Source organism: Panthera leo, chromosome D2, assembly GCF_018350215.1.
Source record: "Panthera leo isolate Ple1 chromosome D2, P.leo_Ple1_pat1.1, whole genome shotgun sequence".
NCBI lineage: Eukaryota > Metazoa > Chordata > Mammalia > Carnivora > Felidae > Panthera > Panthera leo.
The window spans coordinates 9,844,315-9,864,346 of NC_056689.1; positions in this window are offsets into that span (position 1 = coordinate 9,844,315).

Consider the following 20,032-nt stretch of genomic DNA (forward strand, 5'->3'; position numbering starts at 1 on the left):
TGCAAGAATTTTGTGTTTACCATGATACAAATGTTCGTTCCATCAAAATTTGTATTTCTGTTATCACCATAAAGCAATCAGTTTTATCTTTAGTGTTAAACTTTTTTTTTTAATATTTACTTATTTATTTTGAGAGAGAGAAAGCAAGTGGGGAAGGGGCAGAGAGAGAGAGGGAGAGAGAGAATCTCAAGCAGGCTCCATGCTCACCACACGGAACCCAGCTTGGGCTCGAATCCTCGAACTGTGAGATCATGACCTGAGCCAAAAGTAGGAGTTGGATGCTCAACTGATTTTGCCACCCAGGCACCCCTAGTGTTAAACTTTTAATAAACTCACAAAAGGATTTATTATAAAGTTGAATGTTTTACCATTGTCAGAATGAATTGCTGAACACTTTGACTCCTTAAATTCAATGATAAATATACTATGGGAATTAACTGGTTTCTATTTGAAGTATCTGATGAAACTTCTGGAATCATCACATTAACAGGTGCCAATTAATTTTGTAATTACTCACCATAACTCCTTGATATAGAAAAAGTTTATTTAAGTGTTTAGCCATTTGATCTGAATGAAGAGTTATGCTTCACAGGCGTATGTGTTTTACCTGTAAATGCATCTTCCTCAGTTTTGTATGATAAATCACCATTTTTGGGGTAGTTGTGTTAAATGTACTAACTTACATATTTTATTTATTCATTCATTTCATTCATTTATATATTTATTTATTTATTTATTAAAAAAATCTTTTCTAATGTGTATTTATTTTTGAGAGAGAGACAGAGAGAGAGAACATGAGCCAGGGAGGGGAAGAGAGGGACTGAGACACAGAATCTGAAGCAGGCTACAGGCTCTGAGCTGTCAGCAGAGAGCCCGACACAGGGTTTGAACTCAGGAACCGTGAGATCGTCACCAGAGCCGAAGTTGGATGCTCAACTGACTGAGCCATCCAGGTGCCCCTGAATTTACTAACTTTTAAAGTGGATATTGATTATCCTTCCACAGGATTATCTTATATCGTTTTTTAAAAAAATACTGATAACAGTATCACTTTAACATGTAAGGAAATCATAAATACTGTAAACAGTTTATAAAATGTTTGTACATTTCAGCTTTCTAAGAAATGAAAATCCCATAGTTCACTTTTCAGTTTACATTACTTGCATTTTATATGTAACTTTTGACTCTTGAGCCATTTATTCTAAAAGGGGTTATTTCAAAATAAAAAGCATATCATCAAACAACCGAATAAAGTAGTTTATAGATGTACAGTTTATGATAAATGCCAAACGTACCGTAGCAAAAGCATTCAGATGATTACTTAGAAATTCCCTGGCAGGATGGCTCAGCCTCTTTTTTATGTATAGTTCATATCTATTTTAACTATAACTTCTTTCATTTCCACTGACCCACTAATTGGTGGCCTGATCGCTTTTACATGTTGCAGACTGCATGCTGGTATAGGAACAGCTGGCTGGTAAGCCAAGTGGCTGGCAAGGGCAATGATGGTGAATAATCCTCTGGTCAGTACTCTAGACCATTAGTACTAAGTGGAACAGGATGCTAGAACAATAGGTAAATTAGGACTGTTTTGGAAAAATTATGATCACGTTCATCATCAGGTCAGTAGATAATGCCAGATTATTCCAAGTGTATGTGTGAATGGTTCCATTGTTTCATATTGTCTTTGATGTAGTAGAATGGGGCTTGTCTCATTCAATGTTTTGTTTTTCAAGTTCATTAAATGATATATATTTTATTTTTATTCTTCATCTCATCCCCCAAGAGTTTCATCTTCTTTAACAAAGAAAAACACATTTTAAAAATTCAAATTTATCAATATAGAATACACAGCATTAAGATACGCCAAGGAATGGGGATGCCTGGGTGGCTCAGTGGGTTAAATGTCCGACTTCAGCTCAGCTCATGACCTCACAGTTCACAAGTTCGAGCCCTGCAACGGGCTCTGTTCTGACAGCTCAGAGGCTGGAACTTGCTTCAGATTCTGTCCCCCTCTCTCTCTGCCCCTCTCCCATTCATACTCTTTCTCTCTCTCAAAAATAAATAAAACATTAAAAACAAAAAAAGATATGCTGGCGAATGCAATGTTTAAAAGTGGGCAAAATTATCAATATTACCCCTTGTCGAAAAAGTGTGTAAATTATAGCAGTCTCTTCGGAAGATATTTTCACAATATATGCTCAGATTGAAAATATGTATATCTTTCATATAAAGACTAGGGTTCTTCCTGTGCATCCCAGAGAAATATTTACCTGTTAACAACAAGGCTGGCAAAAATTTTACTAAAGCTACAATATGATGACTTAACAGAGAAGTAATATGCAATATTTTAAATAAATTATGTGAGCTGTATATTATTTTGCAGTGAAAATATATCCCATGTAAATGTTTCGGTGCAAAAGAGGAAGTCGCTGTATTTATAGACAGGTAGGTTTACCACAGAGCAGAGGAAGCGTAAGAAGCAAGCACTTCAGAGACGCGTGGATGGCTCAGTCGGCTGAGCGCCAACTTTGGCTCAGGTCATGATCTCGTGGTTTGTGTGTGTGGGGGTTCAAGCCCCATGTTGGGCTGTGTGGTGACAGCTCAGAGCCTGGAGCCTGCTTCAGATTCTGTGTCTCCCTCTCTCTCTCTCTTGCCCCTCCCCTGCTTGTTCTCTCTCTCTCTCTCAAAAACAAAATACATGTTAAAAAAAAAAGAAGCAGAGCACTTCACTTGCATGGGGGGGCCTGTCCAATTCTTGGATCTGCCCCCCCAAGATATGTACTTTATAATTTACATGTGTAAAAAAAAAAGGCTTTCATAAAACAAAAAATGTATTTCTATATGTTCATGTATATATACATTATTCTAGCAAACTCTAAATACATAAAGATGAATATACTCTAAATATACTCTAATTGGGAATTAGCATTCAGAGTCCGGGTAGAGGCAGGGGAAGCTGGAAGATGATTTAACTTTATGTACCTCACAAGACTTCTGTAGATTGAGAATATATTATTGTATGAGTAATGCAATTGAAGTAAAACTGCTAATTTTATATATCCAAAAAGTAGGAAAAAATACTTCATGGAATTTCATTTTCTTTTCAGGTATAGAAAAGGGATATGGAGTCAATAGAAAAATCATGAAAAATAAAATTGGGGCTTGGAGTATAATTCGACAGTCTGCAACAGATTTCTAAAGAAAGCTACAGAGGATGAAAGGAGAGGGAGTGGAAATGATATTCTAAAGGATGAAGTCTGAGAATATTTATACTGAAGTGGGCAGGAGGGTTTTCACCTTGGGAATAACCTACAGGATTATGGTGGAATGAATTCTAGTCCCCTTATTGAGACCTTCCCTTTGTCGTGCTGTATAGCCCCTCCGCTTAGGAGAAAAGTCTACCTCTCTACTTCTTGACTCTGTATTTGATCGCACGACTGGCTTCAGCCTGCCATATGTGGGCTGTTACATATTGTGACAGTATTATATCTTGGTCCAGACTGTAGTGGGCGCTACATCTTGCCAAGTCCCATTAGGTCAGTTAACCCCCAGACGAGCTGTAGCTGCCTGAGTGTCCGTGAGTGATGTTTGAAAAACACCGGGTCTTTTTTGTACAGTAACTGGCTAATGCAAGTGCCGTGTGGGGTAGATAAAACAGACCCACACATGGACATAATGCGGTGAAAGATTACAATATCAGGGATAAAAATAGAAAATTCTTAAAAGCTACCAGAAAAAAGGATTATCTTCAGATTCACAGCAACTATAGTATTAGCAGACTTGACATTCAAGGAAAACAGAATTATATGTTTAATCTAGAAATGTATACCCAGGGGCGCCTGGGTGGCGCAGTCGGTTAAGCGTCCGACTTCAGCCAGGTCACGATCTCGCGGTTCGTGAGTTCGAGCCCCGCGTCAGGCTCTGGGCTGATGGCTCGGAGCCTGGAGCCTGTTTCCGATTCTGTGTCTCCCTCTCTCTCTGCCCCTCCCCCGTTCATGCTCTGTCTCTCTCTGTCCCAAAAATAAAATAAAAAAAAAAGTTGAAAAAACAAAAAACAAATGTATACCCAGGTAAAATACTCTTTAATAATGCAGGCGGAGCAAAAGAGATCAACATGTCCAAATACCTTCACCTAAAACTCGGCGCTGCTAAAATAAAGGCACCAATCAACGGCTGCCCTGTGCCCAGTGTCCCTGGACGGAGTTATTACCTTGAGCAAGGCAGCTCCCTTTGGCCCGAGGCCCTTACCCAGAGAGGGACTCACCAGCTGAAGAATGAGTGTCTTGATGCTGAGGAAGGGGATTGGCCAGTGCAACAGCCAATATGGCTGCTTACCAATCTGTAGTTTCTTTTTCTTTTTTTTAAGTTCATTTATTTATTATTTTGAGAGAGAGAGAGCATGTGCACAAGTGGGGGAGGGACAGAGAGAGAGAGAGAGGGAGAGACAGAATCCCAAGCAGGCCCCACGCAGTCAACACAGAGCCCACGGCGGGGCTCAACCTCACGAAGGGTGAGATCATGACCTGAGGTGAGATCAAGAATCAGACGCTTATCCGACTGAGCCACCCAGGTGCCCCATAGTTTGAAGCAGAGGTGATAAATAGTATTTATCCTTTTGTGCGTCTCACCGTTCCAGAGGTGTTACTCCTCTCCGACTGTGAAAAACTGCTGTGCTTAACTGTTCCTTACAGTCCGCCAAGGCTTAGGCATCATTCTCCTCTCTTCTGAAGGTGCCTTCTTTCCAACTGCATCCTGTATAGTCTCCTCAGTGTAGTACTTCCTACTTCTCCGAACTGTGCTGTGCTTTGGTTCTTTATTCATAATACGAGGCGACACAAAGCCAGAAAATCAAAGTTTTTATCACATGAAAAGCAATGCATCTGTTAATACAAGGAACACCTATTCCACCACAGTCATGTTTATCCTGCCCGGCTGCTAGCAGTTTTCCTGAGGGTAGGAAACTTGTAGTTGTCCACAGCGCCCTGAGCTGTACAGTTGGTATTTTTTATTACATGCTTGTGGTGGGGTCATAGGGAAGGGGTCAGATGACAGAAGATTCTAGACAGCAGCTTCCCCTGAGCTCCTCCTCTGAGTAGCAAGCGACCCTCCCAGCAAGCTGCAAGAGTGTTCTAACCTTTATTTCCATGGCTTTGAGCATAAATTGTCGATCCCTGAAGAAATGAAATGTCAGCATTGTTTTGACCGATTCTGGATGCTAAGGCAGAGTTCTTCCTTCTCTCTACACATGGAAAAACAAAGAAGCAGAATTCTTAAATGAAGGGTTTCAGTGAGGGGATAGTGTTCATCCTCTGTGAGTGTAAATAGGAATCGGCTGATGTGAAATTTTCATAGCTTGCTTGCTAAAAGTTGTCCTTCTTCCCATTTGTTGCATACGCACCTTTAAGAAGGATATCTCATTTACATGTTTGTGTCCAGAGTGTCAGGCCCGATTTTTGTCTTTTTCTAAGCATCCCCCCGTAGCATATCACCAGGAAAAAAAATCTCTCTATCTTTTTTGTGTTCATATAACAGTCGTGATCTTGACTCAGTGTTTTGTATCACTAAAAGGAATCTGCTGGTCAGCAGAAAGCTTGAGTATGAGTTGGGGCTCTACCAGTTCTTTCTTATTTGATTTGAGCAAGATAATGTAGGAGAAGATTAACCAGGCCATGTTAAACATAAGCCTTTATTTGTAATAATTTGGCATGAGAGCTCTGAAGTAGTGTTTTACCTTGGGAAAGAAAGGTGGAGTTTTTACAGAGCGTTAGCCAGAGGCATAACCTGAAATTCAGCTCGTTTTAGGAATAGTAGATCAAAATGGTTTTTGGAAGAGGGAAGAATCACTCTTGCAGTTGGCAGTTGCTGGTTGGACAGTTTAGGTGTAAGGTGGAATAGGAAGTGTAACAGGGGCTAAATTCATTTCTAGAAATGATGGGAAGAAAAAGCTCCGGGGGTCAAAATAATGCTAGTGCCACAGTAGAAATTCTTAGTCTTTCAGGCTGTCCTATGGGCTGTCCTCTGGGTCAACAGGGAGACTGTTGCTCTAATCTGACCTCTGAAATAGCTACCTCTGTTGGGTCCATTGTGATCTCAGACTAACTGGGTGCGACTGCTGTCAGGACTCCTTGCCACTTTTGTCATTGTAAGTGGAATTCCAGTCACTGGTTGAGTGAGTAGCCGTGCAAAAGCATTTAGGAATCAGGAGAAAACACAGTGAACTGTGGTAAAAACAAGCACGGGCATGACAATTATTGGAAGGCTTGGGATCATGCCTCTCAGACCAGATTCTGTCCCAGCTGCAGTCAGCCAGGACAATATATCCCAGCCCTTCTGACGTCTATAGATGAGTCAGGTTTGATACCCATGCATTTGTGTGCCTTCTCTAGACTTGCCTACACAACCGGGGTTAGGAGAAGAAACGTGCAGAACTTCATTCTAGCAATCAAAAACTTTAATGCGAGAGAGAGGGGGAAAAGGTGACAGAAAGACAATGGTGAAAAGACTAAATAAATAGGCTGGTGGTCAGAGGCCTGAAGTGTGAGGGTCTCAGTCTAGAGGTGTTGGGTCAAAGCCATCTGTTGTCTACTTGGACAGTGGATTCGGAGTTTTGGGGAGAGCTACCTCCTTTCTGATGAAGTTTGACTCTGGAGAATCCTGAGAGATTCTGTCCATGTGGATATTTAGGAGGTGAGTGTAGGAAATCCCTTATACTTTGAAACAAGAAAGAGTGGAAACTCAAAAATAAAATTGAATACTATATGATACTTTATTAAATAAAACAAATAAAATCCTAGCTATTGAATTGAAGTAATGGGTGGGTGTGCTAAGAGATATGCTATCGTTAGTCCTCTCCAGGCCTCCACCTTCCCTTAAAGTAATCCCTGTGTCCTCCTACTGGATCCTATGAACAAAGCTTTAAAGTGGTATTATGGACAACACAGCATAAATTTACGTATGTGTGTATATGCATGTGTGTAATGCAAGCTAGAACACACGAAATGCAGCAATATTTTGGAGCAAATTTTATAGCTTTTCAGGATGGAAGCAGTATCACTACCTATTAATAGGCATAATGTAAACACAAAAAATCTCAAAATGATGCTGGTAATAGACCAATGGCAGGGTCCTATTTAGGGAGGAATAGACAGTGAACGAAAAGGTTTACTGAAAGGCAGTTGGAAAACAGTTTTTGGACAGTCTGCTATGTTATGCTAATGAGTTATCTTGTAGGCAAAGGGGAGTCCCTTCCGAGTGTTTGATCTGGGAGAGAAGGGAGTAAAGTTCCTATGGCAACAGTGTGTGGCTTGGCTCCAACCGAGAGAGCCTAAAGGCAAGAGTACAAGTTATAAGTTACTGGAATAGTCCAGATAGGTAATAGGATTTAAACCAGGTGGCAAGCATATATATGTATATATATATATATATATATATATATATATATATATATATACACACACATACATATATATACATATATATATAATTTATATATATTATATTATATAATATATATAATCAGAGATATCTTAGAAATAGTATTTTTTAACCTATAACAGCTTTGTGACCAACCAGATTTTGAAGGGATAAGGGAGAGAGGAATTTAATTGAAACACAGTTTTGAGGTTTAAAGCTTGAATATCTAGAAGGATAATGGTCCTATTAACAGAAATAAAAGCAACAGCAGTACAATCAGGTTTGGTGTGGCTGGCAGATATACCAAGGATTTGATTTGGGACATCATGAGACTTGTCACCTTGCTCACTCGTTCTCAGTGGTATCATATTATTAGATATTAAATCAGTCTTTTTGATGAAGCTACATTTGCAAAATGACTAATAGGCCTGAAGGGTGCGTAGCATTATCTTCTCACAGTTGATAATTTAAAAATCAATTTTTCAGTAGTTTTTTGATGACCATTGAGGCAATCTCCACTGTATAATAAGTTTACAAAGCCATTTATCATAATGAATTTTTACACTCGGAAAGGTCGAAAAGTCCCTGTGCGTGTGTTAGGAAATCAACTGGGTGGGACATTTAAGAGAGGGGGCTTGTCCTTTTTCTAGGCCCAAAAGGAAGGCTGGGTATTTTAAACCTCAAGGCCAACAACTTAAAACATTCTTCTTCATCATTGCTATTTGCAAAACGAAAGCTCTCCCTGTCTTTTTGTAACTCATGAACTTGTTAAAAATGTGTGTCTATTGAGAGAAAAAGTAGGATTTGTACGCCTTATGGAGGAAAGTCTGAGCCTCCCAGACATTATCCTAAAACACAGATGTGCATACAATAATTCTTCATCTGGGTAGGGCTATCTGAAAGAAACATTGACAACTCCACGTCAACACCCGCATAATATGTCCCAAATGAAGCTTTACTCTCCCCAACCCCCTCCACCTCTCACCAAGACTGTACCTCAGTGACACTGATGCCATCTTTCCCCAGATCATGCTCTTTATCCTTCTGTTTTTGTACATGACGCTTCTTACATATAAATTTATCTTGCAATTTACCTAGAAAACATGTATTTATTCTTTGAGACTAAATTCAAATGTTATGTTTTCTCTTATCTTACTGGAATTTCTCTAGGTGACATTAGATTTAAGTTAACTATTATCCTGTCCTATTTTGTTTTCCATTTGAACACTTAGCACATTAGTGTGTTTCTGTATATTTATGTTGATTGTTCAGTTGTTCCGTCTGATCTGCTTCATTATATGCTTCCAATTCATGGATCCCACAGAAGTCCAGTTGCATGCATGTCTTTTTTATTACCTTCACCTTATGACGTTTTGCAGATCTTATGTTTGTTACAAATTGAAGGTTTGTAGCGACCCTGTAGCCGAGCAAGGCTACTGGTGCCATTTTTCCAACGGCGTTTGCTCCCTTTGTGTCTCTGCATCACAGCTCGGTAATTATCACAATATTTCAAAGTGTTTTGTTATTACTATATTTGAATTACAACGATGTCAGGATAAAACTGTAACAGATGAGGAGTTGCTTCTTACGGATGAGCAAAGAAAGTGATTTCTTGAGCTGGACCCTAGTTCTGGTGAAGGTGGTGTGGACATTATTGAAATGACAATGAAGGATTTAGAACGTGACACAAACTTAGTTGATAAAGCGGCAGGGTTTGAGAGGATGGATTCCAACTTTGAAAGAAGTTCTACTGTGGGTCAAATGCTACCAAACAGCATCCCATGGTAGAGAGAAATCATTGAGTCAATAGATGTGGCAGACTTTATTGGTGCCTTATTTTATGAAATTGGCACAGCCACCCCAACCTTCAGCAACCACCGCCCTGATCAGTAGCGGCCATCGACATGGAGGCAGGACCCTCTACAAGCAAAAAGATTACAGCTCCCTGAAATCTCAGATAATAATTAGTATTCTTTGCAATAAATTACTTTTTAAAATTTAAGACACATTCATTACTTTATGAATTATTGCAATAATCATTTTTATTTTTTAGCAATAAATTATTTTTTAAAATTAAGATATGTTCATTGCTTTGTGAATTATTGCGATAATTCTTTTGCACACTTAAAAGGCTACAGTATGTTTAAATGTAACTTTTATATGCGCTGAGAAACTAAAAAATTCATTTGACTCACTTAATTGCAGTATTTGCTTTATTGTGGTGGTCTAGACATGAACCCAGAATATCTCCGAAGCATGAAAAATAAAAGACTCTACATAACAATTATTATTGACAGTTTATTATGTATCACAAGTTGTATTCACATTATCTCATCTAACCTTAGAGCAACATACTATGTGGTAAGAATTATCCTTAATTTACAGATGAAATGGAGGTCCCAGAGATGCCTAGTAACTTGTCCAAGATCACACAGCTAGAGAACAATTAAGGAATCAAACCCTGGTTTACCTGGCTCCAAAGACATTTCTTCTCAACGCAGTAGTAGATGTTTCCTTTGAGGTGATCTTACTTCTGGAGAGTTATTAAATTATACATGTCTTTGGTCAGTTTCTAATGTACCTTTTTGAAAATACAGCTATGGTTCCCAAGCTTAGTATGGAACATTCATACTGAAGTTCAGGATGAAGCCTGCTCCACTACTGAGACTCCTGAAAAATCCTACATGGAAACATTCATTTTCAATCACTGTCTTAGCCACTGAGAAGAGCTTATTGAGATGAGTAGTGAATGAATTATGAAACACATTGCTTGCTATAAACCGACTCTCAATAAATTATTGTTGAATTCAGTATAATGGATGAATTATGCATTGGGATGTGAGTTAAAACTTTTTTCCTTTTTCCCAAAACCACTTTTTATATATAAATATTGCATAGCTGAATTTGTAGTATGCAGTTAATTAATGCGTAGTATTGATTGCTTCAAGTATTTTATCTGGGCTTCTCTGGTAAAGACAAAGGGTGATAATCACTTACATAGATCATACCCAAACTCTCAAAAGTACTCAACTAGCAGATACTTCTGATCATTGGAAGCTAAAAGAAAAACTGCCTCTGGATATAAGGGTAAGTAGATAAGTACATGGGAGGACTTTCTAAATTGCAAGAACTTGGGGTGCCTGGGTGGCTCAGTCATTTAAGCATCAGTCTCTTGATTTCAGCTCAGGTCATGGTCTCATGGTCTGCTGATATTGCAGACTGTTTTTGATTCTCTCTATCGTCTCTCTCTGCCCCTGCCCTGCTTGTCTCTCTCTTTCTCTCTCAAAATAAATAAATAAACTTAAAACATAAATAAATTGCAAGAACTTTCTTCTTTCTTTTTTTAATGTTTATTTTTGAGAGAGACAGAGCACGAGTGGGGGAGGGGCAGAGAGAGAGACAGAGACAGAATCTGAAGCAGGCTCCAGGCTCTGAGCTGTCAGCACAGAGCCCAACGCGGGGCTCGAACTCACGAACCGTGAGATCATCACCTGAGCCAAAACCAAGAGTCAGACGCTTAACCAACTGAGCCACCCAGGTGCCCCAGAACTTTCTTCTTTCTTATGTGATGTACTTGAGGCTTCTGCTTGAAAGATGTTGGTACTGACAGTGATTCTGTCTTTGACCAAATTCCAGCCAGGCTTCTCTGAGCTCTTTTCTCTACAAAGTCTAAACTCTGCCCAACATAGTTTCCAATAGCTCGAGGTCACATCCCTAGAATGACCCCAGCCACCTTGAAGTTGGCCTGACAAAGCTCAGGACCAGTAGAAGAATGGGCCATTCTGGCCAACACCTGAGAATACATCCCTGGTCATACATTCTTGAAGCATTTAGTCAAAAGGGCTGGCAAGTGGGAATCCTTCATTTGACTCTTTGAGATGTATATGTATCTACTACCATTTAGGAGTGTCTTTCTCAAGGATCTGAAAGCCATCCTTTCAAATATAATAATCAGGAAGGATATGTCTTCTGTCTCCCAATCACTGTGGGTTGATGGAATCCTAACCAGCTAGCAGACACAGCTGGCAGAACTGCGTCTACACTAAGCAATCCTTGGTGATTCGTCACTTCCCAGATTCTACTGAGCACCCACTTGCCCTCCTCTCTGCTCCCGTCATCTCTACAAATCAAAGTGAAATTCAGTGCAGGATGCACTCTTTTCCCCATTGCAATAGTTACTACTGATTAGAATCTGTCCTTATCACTTTAACTGGTGTCCGGCTTGGTTTATCTTTGACAGTAGCTCAGCAAACACTTGAAGTCATTAAACTTAGATCTTGGGAAACTGAATCGACATTAGTCAACATTATGCGATGAGATATCAACATCCGTGTAAAATAATAGATTGCTAAAAGAAAAAAAAGATTTGCACCATACTGAAATTAAGATAATGTAAAGAATACCAGCAGTGATCTGCACTTTGACTAGCGAGAATGGACACAACCTAAAATACATTTATTGCGTGAAATGTTACCTCTAAGAGGGCAAACATTTTTGTTCTGCAATTCCACTGCATATAACAATGCTCAACTTTCTATGTAAATAGTCTTTGTTTATGACAAACTTAATGTTTATTCTTTGGAAAATACAGACCTTATCAATAAGTGGAAAATCTTACAAGTGGAATCTTATAAATGGAAAATATTCACCACCTTTAGTTAGCCACTGTTAACATATTGTAGTATATCTGCTAAGCATTTTCTGTTTTCTTACAATTAACCTTATATCACAAAAAAGTCCCTTATGTCATTAACAATTCTCAAAAACCTGTATTTAATGCCTACATGTTTTATCAATATATGCATGTATGTAGCACAGTTAATATAACACCCCTAGTCTATATTGGTTCTGATATACTTACTGTAGAATAGTGCAGAAAGTATACCTGGATAGACAAATAATGTTTTCATTGGATTATTTTTTAGGCTTCATTTGTGGACGCGACATTATGGATTCAAGGCACAGAAACACATTATGCTTTTGACATACATTACCAATTTACTTTCTTTCCCACGAGTCTGTCCCAATTTACAACCTCTTTGGAAATATAAGAAATTGTTGTTTATACACATTCTTAAAAAAAATTACTCCTTTTAAGTTCTTTTCTCATCTGACAGACGAAAATTGGTCTTTTATATGGGCATTAGTTTATTTCTTTGATTACTGGTGAAGCTGAACTAAATTCCCCAAAGAGGAGACATTTTACGATGAAAGTGAGGCTGAGGAATATAGCATGAAAGCCATGATGAATTCTTCCTTTCTGGACAGCTATTTATTTATTTGTTTGTTTATTTATTTATTTATTTATTTAAGAAAATAAATTAGCGGGGGAGGGGCAGAGGGATAGAAAGAAATCCCAAGCAGGCTCCATGCTCAGTGTGGAGCCTGAGTGGGGCTTGATCCCATGACCCTGAGATCATGACCTGGGCCCAAATCAGGAGTTGGATACTCAGCTGAGTGACCCACCCAAGTGCCCCTTCTGGACACCTTTTAAAATAGAGCGATGTTCAGGTCATGATCTCGCGGTCTGTGAGTTCAAGCCCCGCGTCGGGCTCTGTGCTGACAGCTCAGAGCCTGGAGCCTGTTTCGGATTCTGTGTCTCCCTCTCTCTCTGACCTTCCCCCGTTCATGCTCTGTCTCTCTCTGTCTCAAAAATGAATAAATGTTAAAAAAAAAAAAAAAATTTTAAAATAGAGCGATGTTGATATCCCTTGAAAGGTTTCATCGAACGCCACCTGACAAAAAGAAACATCACATTCCTAGGGCATCGCCTTTTGTAGTTCACTAAACCAGTGGATCTCAAATTGTTCTTCAGTTTAGCAATCCTCAGCTCAAGAGCAATTTGATGCAGACTTCCCGGAGAGAATGGTTGCTCAGGTTGAACCAGAGTGAAGGTGACAGGCTTCACACTTTGGGGTGCTCCCATTCAGAGAAATGCCTGAGCGTACTCTAGGCAACGCAGGATATGGTTAAAGAACCATAAAGAACAGGGGAGCCTGGGTGGCTCAGTCGGTTAAGTGTCTGACCTCGGGTCAGATCATGGTCTCACGGTTTGTGAGTTCGAGCCCCATATCGGGCTCTGTGCTGACAGCTCAGAGCCTGGAGCCTGCTTCGGATTCTGTGTCTCCCTCTCTATCTGCCCTCCCCCACTTGCGCTCTGTCTCTCTCTCTATCAAAAATAAATAAACATTAAAAAAAAAAAAAGAAACATAAAGAACAAACAAAATGGAGGAACAGAGAGATTATACAATTTGTCAAATGTCGCAGAGCTCTTAGCAATACATCCAAAACGTCTCATAAGATTTTACAGAATTATATATACCATGTATATGCTCTCACTTTTTCTCTCTTCTACACCCCTATTGTCCCCGTTCTATTTGGCAAGAGGGAGGTTTCCTAAAAACGCGCCATCCTATATGTTGACAATATATGCTTCAGATGTTACTTGTGCCTAACTTCACAGCTGTGGATTTCATGAAGCTCTTCTTATAATCGGGGTTTTCTTTGTTCCTAAAACACACTCATATGCAACTATTGAAGAACAGAGAAATAAAAAGACAAACTAAAGAAATGAGTGAAAATGGACAGAATTTTAATGTTGCAGAAGTTGCTGCATTAAAAAAAACGTAAACATCCTGTGGTTGCATGAAAGGAAGAAGCGCGGGAAGTGCTGGTTTCTTTCTAGCCATTTACGGAACATTGGTAGCTTTCTGGTCGAGTTCACGTCAAGGCGCTATTTTTTTTTCCACACGGAAGTATAGTTTTCACTACGGATTTGGCAACTTTTTCAGACCCTTCAAATATTGAGATCACTGTTGTGGTCAAAACAATCTTTCTTCCACATGAAAATAATGAAAGCACATTTTTCCTTCTTATCAATTAATCCTATTTCCTCTCTTTTTAAATGGTATCACATATGATTTGCAATAAGACACATTTCACGAAATACATAATTTATTGCTTTTTGAGTCTTTAATTGGGTCTCTGTCAGCTAAATAACTAGACTGTGACATCCTGGGTCAACTCATTTAGCTCAACTGGGTTAAAGTTCTGGGCAGTTGCACATAATTCTCTCCCTTAGTCATGTATGTTTGTATCAAATTCCACAGCTCAGAAAAACAGTCCTGACTCATGGTGACCTCTGGGTCTTTGTGTGCCCGATTAGCCATTAAATATTTAACAATCCTTTTCCTTTTCAATATTGCCGCTTACATAATAGGGCCTAGAATCCTGGTAACTCCATTTCTCAGAACCTCTGCCAGCACTCGGAGGCATCAATTAGAGTCACTTGTATGAGATTTGGGAGGTGGAAAACAAACAGAAGGCATGATGCCTCCTGGCAGGTTGGGGCAGGAGTGTGGGCCTTGGCTTTTGAAGCCAAGAGGCATTTCCAGTGATCCAAGGCGTCCCCCAGTGAGCCACACGTGCAGGGTGGTGGGCAGCTGAATTCACTGACGGTTGTCTCCTGCAGTTTCTGATTTCCTAAACATCAGTAGATTTTTCCTGACCTTGGTTGCTAGGTCTCCAAATTTTTTTTTTTAGTTTTATTTATTTTGAGAGAAAGAGAGAGCATGAGCAGGGGAGGAGGAAAGAGGAAGAGCGAGAGAATCCCAAGCAGGCTCCCTGCTATCAGTGCAGAAACCTACACGGGGTTTGAACTCATGAACCTCGAAATCATGACCTGATCCCAAACCGAGAGTTGGATGTTTACCCAACTCAGCCACCCAGGCACCCCATTCAAAGCTGTTTTGAGAGCTGTTAGTTTTCTGTATTGGATGCCTTCCTTCTTGAAATAACTGCTGTAATGTCCATTTTCCTAATGAAACACTGAAACACTAATTTTCTTCATTTCTGAAGAAAACTGATCTCAAATTTCATGCTAGAATAAAGTTTATTGCTAAGTCAGATGAGGCCTTGTATTTGTTTGTTTGTTTGTTTGTTTCTTTCTTTCTTTCTTTCTTTCTTTATGAGAGAGAGAGAGAGAGCGAGAGAGAGAGAGAGTGCAGGGGAGGGGCAGAGAAAGAGGGAGAGAGAATCCCAAGCAGACTCCGCACGGTCAGTGCAGAATCTGATGAGGGACATGGGGCTCAAACTCACGAGCTGTGAGATCATGACCTAAACCCAAACCAAGAGTCAGACACTCAACCGACTGAGCCACCCAGGCGCTCCAGACAAGGCCTTATTTTATTGACTTCTCAATTTCATGTGACATACATACTTCTCTAGCTGCCATAGTGTGTGTGTGCTATTTATGAAGAGCATTGCCTGTGGTACTCATGAAGCATAAAGTTAAATAAGATTCAGAAGCTTGAAAAACACACGCTGGAAGAGAAAAAGCACACAGCTTCTGTGAAATGATCTGAGAGGCATAATGGAAGCAATTCAAATAGAAATTAAAAATACTTGAACTAGGGAGGTTTCGGAAAGTTTCTTAAAGGACATGGAATTTATATGTTACAAAGCTGGCAAAGGTTACAGTTAGAATTTAGTAAAAGGAGGAGTGCCTGGGTGGCTCAGTCAGTTAAGCGTCCGACTCTTGAATTTGGCTCAGGTCATGAACTCAGGATTTGTGAGTTCGAGCCCCATGTTGGACTCTGAACTGACAATGTGGAGCCTTCTTGGGATTCTCTCTTTCTCCCCCTCTCTCTGCCCCTCCTCCTCTTGGCTCTTTTGCACTCACACTCTCTCTCTCTCTGTTGCTCTCTAAATACATAAATAAGTTTAAAAATAATTTAATAAAAGAAAAGGGATAGTGTCATCGAGGTGTTTGAAATAGTTGTAAAATAATGTGAATTTCCATGGGGGGTTGAGGGTATGTTGGCAGACAGAAGGAGGTTGGGGCCAGTTGGTAGATGGCTTTGAATGCCTTGCCAAGGACTTTGTTCTGTATTTTATAGCGAGGAGACTTTCAATAATCCTTGAGCATGGTGGTGACATAATTCTATTGGTCTTTACATCACGGGACTGTTTAGGAGAGCACAGTGAGCCGTATCTATACTTAGGAGACGAGTAGAGGAAGAGCCACCATCAACAGAAAGGTAGTCTGAGAGTTGGAGACATAGATAAGGGGTGCCCCAGGTGTCTGGAGAAGAGATTAAAAAGTTGAGGCTGAGCACGGCACTTACTTGTTATTTCTTTCTGCTCATCTCAGGTGGAAGGAGTCCAGAAATTTTACTATGTATGCCAGCTACCCTGTATCTTTGATAAATGCGAAGTACGTGAAAGGAACTGCTCGCTTCTTTACTCTTTGCTATTCTGGTCTCAAACGTTATTACCGAATCTCATTTATCCGGGGAAGAAAGGAGGCAAAGAGAGCCACTGCAGGGGACTGTCACTCACTGGCAAGAAGGGAATGGATCTCAAATGCAATGTTTCATCCAGTAGACGGCTTTCTTGTTCAATTAGCCTAAACTCAAACACCAGCACTTAACCTCTACCCTCCTGTCAGCTTTTGTACTCAGCTTAGAGTAGGGCTACTTCTTAGGGAATAAAAACAGGGTTTCATAGACACTCACAACTATACTACTGAAGGCATGATGGAGTGGGTTGACAAACTGGAGATATAGAACTCTTGTATTTAAAGAATTATTTACAAGAAAGGAGACTGACCTTCCAAGAATCACGATGAAAAGAAACACACAGTGATTCTAGTTAATGTCATGAAGGCAAAGCCTGGGGAGAGTAATTTGTTTTTCATAGCTGGCAAGGTTGGATCCAGGGCACTGCGAGTTTTGGAAAAATTACATTCATTTTCTTGTAGCAATGCATAGGCAGCGTGGTCCTAGCAAGCCGCTATCACTCACGATTGGAAGGAGCACTCCTAAAGAGACAAAGTGTGGAAGAGTAAATGAATCATGAATGACACAATCAGGAGACTGGGGTTCCAGGGCCGCCTCTGAAACCGGCTTATTATGTGATTTGAGAAGTTGATTTGTCTCTGCTGGTCACTTGTTTAAATTGATAAAGTTGAACTGAGGGGGCTTATCTTGAATTTTAAGTTCTCAAAAATTCTATCACTCTCATGGGAAAAAAAATAGTGAACTCTTGTGTGTGTTCCTTTATTTTAGAGTATTTTTTTTTTAATTTCCAAAGACTTAATTGCTAAATTTCTGATGGGGAAAAGATTTTGATGGGGAAAATATATCTGAAAATATTTCACAGACCATTTTTGTTTCTGAAAGACGCTTCAAGATACTGGATAGTGAGTGAGGGGTGGAGGTGGAGGGAATAATATGAGCAAGTTTGCCAAAGACATTAGTACAGGAATTGTAGGTACTTGGTATGTGTTCAAGTTAAATTTTTTATCAGCTGGCAAGTGTTTGAATAGTTTAACAGGAAGGATAGTTACAAATAAAATGGGAACCATGCTTGTGCAGATAATGGACATCAAGCCGAGTCTTTTTTGCTTTTTGGTTTTTTGTTTTGTTTTGTTTTGTTTTTCTTTTTGGTGAATTTCCATTTTTTTTTATCACCTGCAATTCACATGCAAATGGGAAGACATTTTACTTTGACGGAAATAGCATCACCATTTTATTTTTACTCTGATTGCCTATTTTTTAATATTTTATCCTATTCATCAACTTTAAAGTAGACAAAAATTTATGGAATTCCCATTTGTGTGGAAGGTATGCTCTATCAATTACACAGGGGAGAAACCATTTGGCTTTGTACTATTTATAGGAACCATTGTATTCAATTAATATGTTTTCAGTATGTTTTTCATGCTTATATATTTTCCCTGTCCCTTTCATTCATTTGCAATGATCCTTAACTTTTCATGAATAAGACCCTGAGTTTTCTCTATACCATCAAGCAGATGACTCAATCTAAAGGAGAATTTTTTCTTTGTTTTTTTACTATATTAGGGTGTCTTATATCTCTATCTGAATTGTTGAAAGCCATACTGTTTGAGACCTTTTCTCCAGGATTTGTCAGCCTGTTACAGAAAGTAAACTCCAATTTGAAAAAATATCATAAGCAGTTGAAAACACCTTGCACAAAAGAAACAGATAAACAGTATTTGTTTTGCATTTCACATGATGATACTGGGATATCCAGGGAAAGTCCTCCCTGTAGTAACTTACAATGTCAGCCCTGTGATAGTACTGTGGGCATCTTGAATATTTGCAGTGAAAAGATCCAGAAATCTTTTTGTTTTTAGGACCAACTTAATAAAACCAAACCAAAAGCTATTCAACTAGATAATGCATCTCTGAGGAAGTTGGGGTGAGTATATAGAAAACTGATTTTCATACCTCCATAAATAATGTTTCTCTGGCTGGCTTCCTGTTCTCTGTCCCATCATCAGTCCTTCAGGCTTTTTTTTAATTGTTTTTCAATGTTTATTTATTTCTGAGAGAGTGAGAGAGCATGAGCAGGGGAGGGGCAGAGAGAGAGGGAGACACAGAATCCAAAGCAGGCTCCAGGTTCTGATCTGTCAGCACAGAACCCCATGCAGGGCTCGAACCCATGAGCAGTGAGATCATGACCTGAGCTGAAGCAGGACGCTTAGGGACGCTTTACCGACTGAGCCACCCAGGTGCCCCAGTCCTTCAGGACTTTGATGTCATGTTTTTAATAATCAGATACTTCTTTCTTTTTCTTGGGTTGCTTTCTTTAATTTTTTTTAATGTTTATTTATTTTTGAGAGAGAGAGAGACAGAGCACAAGTGGGGTAGGAGCAGAGAGAGAGACACACACACACATACACACACAGAATCGGAAGCAGGCTCCAGGCTCTGAGCTGTCAGCACCAAGCCTGACATGGGGCTCGAACCCACAAACCTCGAGATCATGACCTGAGCCAAAGTCAGACGCTTAACCGACTGAGCCACCCAGACGTCCAGGCATCCTTTCTTTAAAAGCAACTTTTCTTAAAACATAGTAAACATTCCAGTAGTGTGCAGGTTAACAAAATTTTCACAAACTGCTCACATCTTTATAAATAGCATAGAGATAAAGAAACAAAGCACAAACTCTCCTTTCGTCCAGTGACTTTTTCTGCCAACAGCAGCTACTGTCCTGATTTCTAACAGCATTGAATAGTTTTGCCTGTTTTTCCGATATTTTTAGGAATAGAATTATGCACCATGTACTCCTTTTTTTTTTTTTTTTGGTCTGGATTCTTTCACTCAACTCTTTCACTCCAATTCATTGCATATAGTTGAAGAATATTCATTGTCTGTGTTTTATAGAAATCAGTGTCTGATTACACTACAGGCTACTTTCTCACTCAACTGTTGATGAGCATTTTTGTTTGTGCCTAGTTCTTTTATGTTTACAGTGAGTCTTTACCTGAACATTTTTGTGTTTGTCTTCTGGTAAATGCAAGTGCCTACCTTTCAGATGTATCCCGAGGGGTGGAATTGCTGGGTCTTAGGCGTTGTATGTATTTAGCTTTATTTAGTCACTCTCAGATAGCTTTCCAAAGTGAATACATCAATATACCACCAGTAATATACAAAGAGTCATACTTTTACTACATTGTCACCTAAAATGGTATGTACTTTCTTCTCCTTTGCCTTCATCTTTTTTCAGACTGTATCTATTCTTAGAGGAATATAATTGTATGGCATAATATTTGCATTTTCCCAATGTCTAAGAGGCTGAGCACACA